A 10,531-nucleotide genomic window follows, 5' to 3' on the forward strand; every position below is an offset into this window, starting at 1 on the left:
TTGGTGCATTAGTCAATCCAAAGGGCATTACCAACCATTCATACAACCAAACTTGGTTTTTAAAGCTGTTTTCCACTCATCTCCTTCTCTCATTCTTATTTAGTGATAGCCACTTCTCAAGTCAATTTTAGTGAAAATTATTGCACCACTAAGTTCATCAAGCATATCATCAATTCTAGGAATGAGATGCCTATATCTTACTGTGATGTTATTAATAGCTCTACAGTCAACACACATTTTCCATGAACCATCTTTCTTAGGAACTAAAAGAACAGGGACTGCACAAGGTGAAAGACTTTCCTGCACATACCCTTTTCTCATCAATTCTTCCACTTGTTGCTGAATTTCTTTTGTTTCCTCCGGATTGGTGCGGTATGTAGCTCGGTTTGGAAGTGAAGCACCGGGAACAAGGTCAATTTGATGTTCAATTCTCTCTTCGGTGGCAGCCCCGGTGGTACCTCCTGTGGAAAGACATCCTCATATTCCTGTAACACATTAAAAATAACACTTGGCAAAGTAGAGGATAAGCCATTAGTGGAAATAAAATTTTCCTTGTATAGGAGTACAAAGAATATGGCATTGGGTTCACTCAATTCTTTTAAATCCCCCTTCCTAGCCATCATAACTAATCCCTCTTTTCCCTTTGTCTTGGTTGTTTGCGGCTGTGGGGTTTTATTTGGCTTTGGAAACACTCCCTTACTATTTTTGTGGGTCACTCGCAAGTGGTTCTCACTCTCTTGCTGTTTTCTTTTTAGATCATCCTTCAAAATCTCCTCCGGTGTCAAAGGGAGCAAAGAAATTCGCTCTCCTTTGTACATGAAAGCAAGCTTATTGTTTCTTCCAAAGATCTGAACATCACGATCATATAACCATGGTCTTCCTAGCAGCAGTTGGCATGCTTGCATAGGCACCACATCACACTCCACATGATCATTATACCTCCCAATAGAGAAAGGAACTATCACAACATGGTTCACACGCAGCGCACCACAATCATTCAGCCACTGCATCTTGTATGGTTTAGGATGGCGCCTTTGTTTTAGCTCCATTCTATCAACCAATTCTTGGCTAGCAATATTGTTGTAGTTGCCATTGTCAATAATAATTCTACATTACTTTTCTTTGATCATGCCTCAAGTGTGGAAAAGATTGTGTTGCTGCCCATTGTCTTCCTTTGTAGCAGTAACACTAAGCACACAAATAGAAATAAAGCAGTTGTTATCACCTTCATTGGGTTGGATCTCATTATCATTGTTTTCATGATCCTCATCATATCTTAAACCTTCTTCCTCACGATCACTTTTAGATTCCCATTCACCATTCTCATTCATAATCATGGTCCTACTTGGACATTGTGCAGCAATATGCCCACGACCATGGCACTTGTGGCACACAATTTCTCTACTACGTGCGGAGGAAGTAGCAGCTAAAGAAGCAACAATTGGGCCTGCTACACTTGTAGCAGGTCGCTGCTGATTTGTAGGAGATGATGTTGTAGAAAGCACCATCTTCGAAGGAGCATTAGGTGAAGAGGGCCTAGCTACAGCACCTTGGGAATGTTCCCCACCAAAAGAAGTGTTGTCCTGTTGCTTGCACCACGGGGCTGCAATAAAATGACTTGCATAAGATTTTCCACGTGTCTCTTGCTGAATTTTTCTTTCAGTACGCATAGCTTGATCAACAAGGTCTTGCAAAGTATGGTATGGGAACATCTCAACAAAACCAGCAATTTTCTCATTGAGACCACCCAAAAATCTTGCCATTTTTTTACGCTAGATCCTCTCTAATTCTAGTCCGCACTAAAAGCAGCTCCATCTCCTTATAATACTCATCAACCGATCTTTTTCTTTGCTTCAACATTTGTAACCTATTGCGAAGGTCACGCTAATAGCTTGACGGTACATATTGGCTTCTCATCACTTGCTTCATCTCTTCCCATGTGTTGATATATTTACGGCCCAACACAAGTTGATTTTCTTGTATCTGATTCCACCAAGTCAGAGCATAACCAGAGAATTCCACTGAAGCAAGATTAAGACGCCTCTGATTAGAGAGATTATGCACTCTGAAAATTTGCTCACACTGCTTAGCCCACTCAAGATATGCATCTGCATCCTCTCTTCCAGTGAATTTTGGGATACTCAACTTGACACGAGCAATGCTGTCTGGGTCTTCCCTATTACAATGACCATGATGATGCTCCATATCTCCATGATTAGCACGCCGCCGATGATCATGGCGCCGCCCGTGTAGCCCATCATATGCAAAGGGATTCTCATCAGATCTCTCTTCTTGATCAAAGTTATCAAATTCTTCATCATCAAAACGAACATGATGGCCACGGCCGTGCCCATGAGCTCGTCCTCCATCTTGGCCATGATGACCAGCCCGCCTGCCACCACCACGACCATCTCTGAAACAGTCATGTCCTGCATCAGAATTTTCAGCACCAGATTTATCAAATTGATGCCGAGGAGCCCTCCACCCATCTGCAGGTATGCGTGCATCAAGCATTCTCTCCATGGCCTGCAAGAGTGAGTCTGCCATTTGGCGCAACTCAGCCCGTGCAAGAGGGGGTTCTTCTTCTCCATGACGATCACCACAAATACTTGAGTTGGATCCTGTCATGTTAGGACTAAAGCAAAATATAGTGGAATGGGTAAATTTGTGGAATCACACAACCTCACCTCTTACTTACCAATGCTCTTTTCTGTTCTCAAGGACAGTGAATTGTGTTAGTGTAGTAGCTCAATAGAAGTGATTCTGAGGTTGTAAGGATTACGAAACGAATGTCCTGGTTTTAGTTTTTTTGTGGAGCTATAGGTGGCTAAACAAGGGAGGCTACAGTACTGAAAATCAAGTGTTTGGATGTGCTCAAAAGATATAATGTTGCTGGTATATAAATCACCAAGAATTTGAATATGTAAACTGAATTTTTCAGTGAGCAAACCGCAATACAACCCTTTTCCTCTTCTTCTACTTTTCTGTTCTTTCTCATTTCTTTTCTCTAAATTTTTTCTCTGATTTTTAACTCTTTTTCATACTAACAGGGGTGCGGATAACAAATAAAACACAATACAATATCTGTAAAAAAGGTGACTATCAACTTGATGAACACAAAAACACAAGATAACAGTACCGTCAAAGGGCTTTAGGATTCTTTTATGGCTTTTTCAGTGGACTAAACAGTAACCAAAGATAGATAAACTAAAGGTAGATATGTGGATGATTGTGAGACGTACCGTGACAACGAAAGCTTTGATACCAGATGATAGGTACCGATATGAATCGATATAAGGGTGGTCCGTGTTGATATTTGGGAACGCAATAAGGAATTGATCCGCAAGCGCACGGATATCGGTGAGCACTTCACCCGGGAAATTATCCAGAGTATCGTATTTATTTTTTTACCACTAGGAGAAAGAGTGCATCTGACTAACCGGTCTATTACGACTAACCTTTAGGCACAAAGAATGTCTTTCGATGTGAGTGATAAATAGAGAAGACTGCAACCGTAGTCTTCTTCTAACCTTGGTAAGGATGATCTACTGTTCTAATGGGGAGGCTAACGGAATCTAGACACCACAAAGGATGTTCAACCCACACCTATAAACCCTATCCTTCCTGCTAACGTGATGTGATCTACAAAGGTAGCTCGGAATTGTCACGTTCCTCACTACTACCACGGTCCAGCTAGTCAGGGAATATCTATGAGTACCCCAGCCTAAACACCACGTTTACGCCAGCAATGATTACTCTAAACTCTATGCGAAGAGATTAAAGTAAACTCATAAACCATAAGAACAATAAAACAAGAACTTACTAGAATTTAGAAGTCGAATTACTGAAGAATCCTAGGAGCAAGCTTCGGGTTAGGAGAACTTGATCCCGCAGGTACAAGCTTGGAGTAGACACCGACAGGCCAGGCTTCCTCCAATCTACACCTCCACTCTATCTCTCTCAATCTAGTAGAAACTAGAAGATCTATTTCTACCTTACATTGATTGCTAAGCCTAAAAAGAAATATTAATTAGAGAAGAGGTTTTCCTTCGAGGGCACCCCTCAGTCTCTATGATAATTTCTTCATGTCTTCTCCAGGGGCCAAGGGGGTCTCCTTATATAGTCCTCCCCTTCTATGCGTTTTTGGGTCGATAGGCGAGGTGGTACTATGTTTTTCTTGATCCAATAGGTTGGTGGAATATCCCGAGCGAGAGTCCTGATCTGGCTCCAGAGGGGGGACGGGCGCCCAGGCTACCAGGGCGGGCGCCCTGGGCCTGGCCCCGTTTCGCCTCCGCTTCGGTCTCGTGGCTTCTGGAGTCTTCTAGATGATGTAAAATCGTGCGGTGTGTTGATACCTCTATGTAATCCCGACATGTGGTCCTTTCTTCCTTATTTCCTGATAACCCCCTGCAGAAACAGATAAACAACAAAACTCGTGGAATTCTGTCAGATCAAACCCTAATTCTAGGTGTTGGTTGCATATTGGTCCTTTCTCTTGTTTATTTGATAATTAAAATTGATATTTAAGAACCGTCAACAAATACCCCCATACTTAGGCTTTTACTCGTCCTCGAGAAAAGGATGGTTAAGAACAATATCTGGGGTAAACATTTAAAACATTCTTTATATTTGCAGGGTGTTAAAAAATTCCACTGTGTACCATAGTCAGGGAAGTATATGATTAAGAGCAAAGATCCTTTCTTCTCAATCCTGTCACTTGGAGTTTTTGTATATTTTTGAAAGAAAGTTAGCATACCTTTTTGATCCTCATAGGTTCTCTCAGATCACTCATTATCTTTTATATATATCTCACTGAGGCTGTTTTATTTTGCAAAAATTCTCAAGCATACTTACTTTGCATTTATTGCCTGATCAAAACGGGATCCGAGGAGGGGAATGTCATACTCTTAGATCAAAGACTTTGGAAATTAAAAATCTTAGTCAACTCTTGCTGGCATATTGCTTATTAGAGGGACCATGGGCTATCATTTTTTTCTTTCTTCTCTTTTTTTTAAGTGGAGACCAAGGTACCCCTAATTCTACTGCCGGACACTTGTCCATTTTTTTCTGCGAGGTTGTCGAGCACTTGCTCCTTTTTATTTCCACGAAATATTTCTATTTTTGCATAGCCCATGCCTCTAATGCAATAATACATCGGAAGAGTGAAACTTTCTGAATAAATGTCTTGATCTTAGGAGCATGATAAATCTCTCAACAAGGGTCTAACTCATTTTGAACAAACTCAATACAGAGTAGATAGCTTTTGTAATCATAATTAATATTTTCAGTTTTATCAGGCATATAGAACACTGAGGATGGTAGCTAGAAATTTGAATATTTTGAAATAAATTCTCCAAGCAACAATGATATCAAGAATAAGAAACTCATACTCTACCATCACATATTCCAATTGACTTAAGTAACATAGGGTTTTAAAATGATTTTATAATAATTGCAAGTTTTCAGGAAATATCATAGATTGAGATTAATCATGATTATAAATATTTTAATCTCTTTTTTTTATCATGTCGGGAACAATATTCTGCATAATCCAAAATATATATATGTGTAAAGTAATGTGTGCAGAGTGTGTACCTGAATCGTGGAGTGGTGTAGTCGGAGTGTGTTTTGCATGTTGAGGGATCTCCCCCATACTTGTTTTCTGCTTTCTTACAAAAATAAAGTAGAGACACAAGACATAATAATAATAATAATAATATTCTTTATTGATCTTGAGGCATTTATTACAAAAGACTGATAGCAAACTGATAATAATAGTAAACCTAAACCGAATTTAAAGATAGATAACTAAGATGCATTGCCTCAAGGTCTAATCTAGATAACTTAGCGGCGCTCTAATTCCTTGATCTTCTTGTTGGCACTGGCAAGATCCTGCCTAAGGCCTAGTATAATGGTGTTGTGGTTAGAGAGCTGCCTAGTGAGGGAATTAATCGAAGACTGGAGGTCTATGATAACTCTATCTAGCCTGCGAACTTCCTCATCAATATCCATTATAGTCTTGCGACGCTTGGGAGGTGTCACAAAAGCGTTGAGAACATGCTTTGGGGCTGCCTTTGGAGGGATGAAACGGACTTTGGCTGCTCTAATCCCTTCAAAGTAAGGCCTTTCCTCCTCCGTAGTGTAGCGTACGCTGCTGATCTCGCCGCTTCGGTTGGTCTTGACTCCAACGACCCTCTCATTGGGTCTAGGTGGAAGGATCCTTGTGCCGATTGGCACCTTGATAGTGGTCTTCGTCTTGGATGATGATCCTTTGAGGAGTAGGGGTTGTGGTGGTGCGGTGAGAACTGGTTGAGCATGGTAAGATTGGGCGGAGCTGCATTGGCGTAATGGCATGGCTTCTAGTTGTCGCTCTGTGTTGGCCGGGACGAGAGCACGAGCATCGGGGTCTTCTACAGGCTCCATGTTGAGGTTGAAGGGGACGACTTCCCAATCATCGTGGTACTTCTCGGCCATTGGAACAGCAAGGAACAAATCAAATTTTAATTGAAGAAGAGCTAATCAAGCTCTAATTGAAGGAGAGCTAATCAAGCTCTAATTGAAGGAGAGAAAGCTTTGTGGCTTGGTGTTTGAAAACTGAGGTCAGGGGTCTGTTTATATAGGGGTCAAAAGGGTGCCTCTATGGGTTGTTCGGGTTGCTCCCGTCGATGTGCGTGCGAAACTTTCCATCCGAGGGATTATTCGGATCACCCTAAGTGCATTTTCCATAACAGAGAAAGTCAGGACCGAGGGGGAACAGGGGCTGGGCGCCCGCCCTCTCTCTGGCCCCTCTGTGGGCCCACTTCTCTTAGCGCGTTTCTAGATGCGAAATTATTAGAAAAATATATATATGACCCAAAACCATCAGACTAAAAGTGTCGGGCTCTAATTCTCCATGGGAAGGTAAAAATGGACTACGTCTATTTCTTCAAATTCCTCATTGGGCTCTAAAAATAATTTAAGACGTTGACCATTTACCTTGAATAACGTACCTTCCCTATTTTGAAGTGTGATAGCTCCGTGGGATGATGAATTGATTACCTTGAATGGCCCTTCCCATTTGCTCCGGAGTTTTCCATGCCCGAAAAGCTTCACCCTGGAATTAAAAAGTAATACCTTATCTCCAGGTGTGAACTCCTTCTTCTTGATTCTCTTGTCATGCCACCTCTTGACTCTTTCTTTGTAAATCTTTGAGTTGTGATATGCCTTCTCTCGCCATTCTTCCAATTCTGATAGTTGCATTCTTCTATAATCTCTAGCAACATCTAGGTCCATATTCCATCTCTTTATGGCCCAGTGTGCTTTGAACTCTAGTTCCACAGGTAGATGGCAAGTCTTCCCGTACACCAATTGGTATGGAGACATTCCAATTGGGGTCTTGTATGCTGTCCGGTACGCCCAGAGTGCATCGGGTAACTTGTCTTTCCATGCCGTTCCCATTTCATTTACTGTCTTCTGAAGAATATTCTTGATTTGTTTGTTGGAAGTCTCTGTTTGGCCACTTGTCTGAGGATGATAAGGGGTAGCGACGTTGTGACGGATTCCATGTCTTGATAGATATTGCTTGAAGCGTTTGTCGATGAAGTGTGCTCCTCCATCACTTATCACTACTCTGGGGACTCCAAATCTTGGAAATATAATTTCTTCAAACATCCTCTTTGAACTGACGTTGTCGGCATGCTTGCAAGGTAATGCTTCTACCCACTTGGAGACATAGTCAACCGCCACCAAGATGTACTCGCACTTCTTTGATGGAGGAAATGGACCCATGTAGTCTATTCCCCAGACATCAAAGAGCTCAATCTGAAGATTGTTGGTGAGTGGCATTGCATCCCTTGTATTTATGTTTCCGTGTCTTTGACATGGCCCACATGTTCTGATATATTGCTTCATGTCTTCATACATTGTAGGCCAGTAGAATCCACACTGCCAGATCTTTGAATGTGTATGGAATGCTCCATAGTGACCTCCATATGGTGATGAATGACATCTGTCGATGATCTTCCATCCTTCCTCAGTGGTCACACATCTCCTGAGTAAGCCGTCAGAGCATACTCGGAAGAGGTATGGCTCATCCCATATATGTGAATGACTTTCTTGAATAAGCTTCTTCTTGTTTGCTCCTGGTGGTACATACCCTGAAACCATAAAATTAACAATATCTGCATACCAGGGGTCAGACCTGTTAATCTCGTAGAGCATGTCATCCCGGAGTGAATCATTGATGGGGGTTTCCTCTGGACTCTTAAAATACATTCTAGACAAGTGATCAGCAACATAATTTTCTACTCCTTTTTTATCTTTTATTTCTAAGTCAAATTCTTGGAGTAATAAGATCCATCTAATCAGGCGAGGTTTAGCATCTTTTTTAGTGAGCAAATATTTTAATGCAGCATGATAAGTGTAAACAATTATTTTAGCCCCAACTAAATAAGATCTAAATTTATCAATGGCAAAGACAACAGCCAGAAGCTCTTTTTCAGTGGTTGCATAGTTAAGTTGAGCTCCTGTCAAAGTTTTACTGGCATAAGCAATTGCATGATGCTTCTTATCTTTAGTTTGTCCCAATACTGCCCCCACAGCATAATCACTAGCATCACACATAATTTCAAAAGGCAACGACCAATCAGGGGGTTGAATGATTGGTGCAGAGATGAGTGCTTTCTTTAATAAATTGAAAGATGTTAGACATGCATCATCAAATTCGAAAGGAGCATCCTTGGCTAGCAAAAGAGTAAGTGGTCTAGCAATAAATGAAAAATCTTTTATGAATCTACGGTAAAAACCAGCATGGCCAAGAAAGCTTCGAACTCCTTTTATGTTCATAGGTGGAGGTAGTTGTTCAATTACTTCAATTTTAGCTTTGTCTACCTCAATACCTCTTTCAGACACTAAGTGTCCTAGCACTATTCCTTCCCTAACCATAAAATGACATTTTTCCCAATTAAGGATTAAGTGCTTTTCTTCACATCTTTGCAAAACCTTGTCTAAGTTTTCAAGACAACTATCAAAAGTTTTTCCATAAACAGAGAAATCATCCATGAAAACTTCCATAATCTCTTCAATCATATCAGAAAATATAGACATCATGCATCTTTGAAAAGAAGCTGGTGCATTACATAACCCAAAAGACATTCTACGATAAGCATAAGTTCCATACGGGCATGTAAAAGTGGTTTTGCTTTGATCATCGGGATGGATCGGGATTTGATGATACCCTGAATATCCATCTAAGAAACAAAAGATTGAATGGTTTGCTAACCGCTCTAGCATCTCATCTATAAAAGGTAAAGGAAAGTGATCCTTTCTCGTGGCTTTGTTTAGTTTTCTATAGTCTATGCACATCCGCCATCCTGTGACGGTGCGTTGCGGAATTAGCTCATTCTTTTCATTCATAATAACAGTCATGCCTCCCTTTTTAGGCACAACTTGTACTGGGCTCACCCACTCACTGTGCGGCACGGGATATATAATCCCTGCATGCAGCAACTTTATAACTTCCTTTTTAACTACCTCTCTCATAGTGTTGTTAAGTCAACGCTGGGGTTCTCGAGAGGGTGTAACAGAAGGATCTGTTGGAATACAATGGGTACAAATCATAGGACTGATTCCTGTAAGATCTTGAAGTGAGTAGCCAAAAACTGAGTGATGTTTCTCAAGAATGGTCATTAATCGCAGAGTTTGATCCTGAGTGAGTTTAACGCTAATGATCACAGGGAACTCTGGATTATTGTTTAGGAAAGCATAGGTAAGACCGGGTGGTAAAGTTTTAAGTTCTATGGGGGGTCTAGGTGTTTCTGCAAACTCATCTAAGGGTTCAGGCTCGGAAGATTCTTCTTCTTCTGTGAAGAAAGGAGTTTCGTCTTCTAAGTCTGGTTCATCTAAAAGCTCCAGAGATGCAGCCTTTACCTCCTCCATAGGATCAGGCAAAAGATATGACTCGGCCTTATTATTTAAGGAGTGTGAAATTGTTATCGGGAATTTAAAGGTTTTTCCAAAAGAAATGTGTGGCTTCCCGGTATGACCTTCATAAAGGAGTCTTCGAAAAGGTTGTCCTATCAACAGGTCGAACTCCCATGTATCAAAGATATAGAAGTTCAAATGAACCATGGAGCCTTCTACCGTAAGAGGTAGGACATTAATAATTCCAAGACTGGGGACTAATCGTCCCGAAGATTCCTTTATGACCTTTGTTGTGGGGGTTAAGACAAGATTTTTAAATAGTTTAAGTGCAAAAGATTCAGACATGATGTTGATCCCCACAACAGGATTATAGAGAGCATTAAATCGATCAGAATTATAAGCACAGCGTATAGTTATAGAGGGTGTGTCCAAACGGATCACATCAGAGGAAAGCTCTGATTCCTCCAACCATTCGCTACTCATTACTGAGATAAGCTCTCTCAATTGATATTCACTTGGCAAATAAATGCTAAACTGGCCGTTTTGGGGTTTGTCAATAGAATGGTAGTTTGAAATATTCCCAAAATCGGCAAAAAGATCGGATTCTATATCCAACATGAAGTCCGGTGGT

This window comes from Sorghum bicolor, chromosome 8, assembly GCF_000003195.3.
Source record: "Sorghum bicolor cultivar BTx623 chromosome 8, Sorghum_bicolor_NCBIv3, whole genome shotgun sequence".
Lineage (NCBI taxonomy): Eukaryota > Viridiplantae > Streptophyta > Magnoliopsida > Poales > Poaceae > Sorghum > Sorghum bicolor.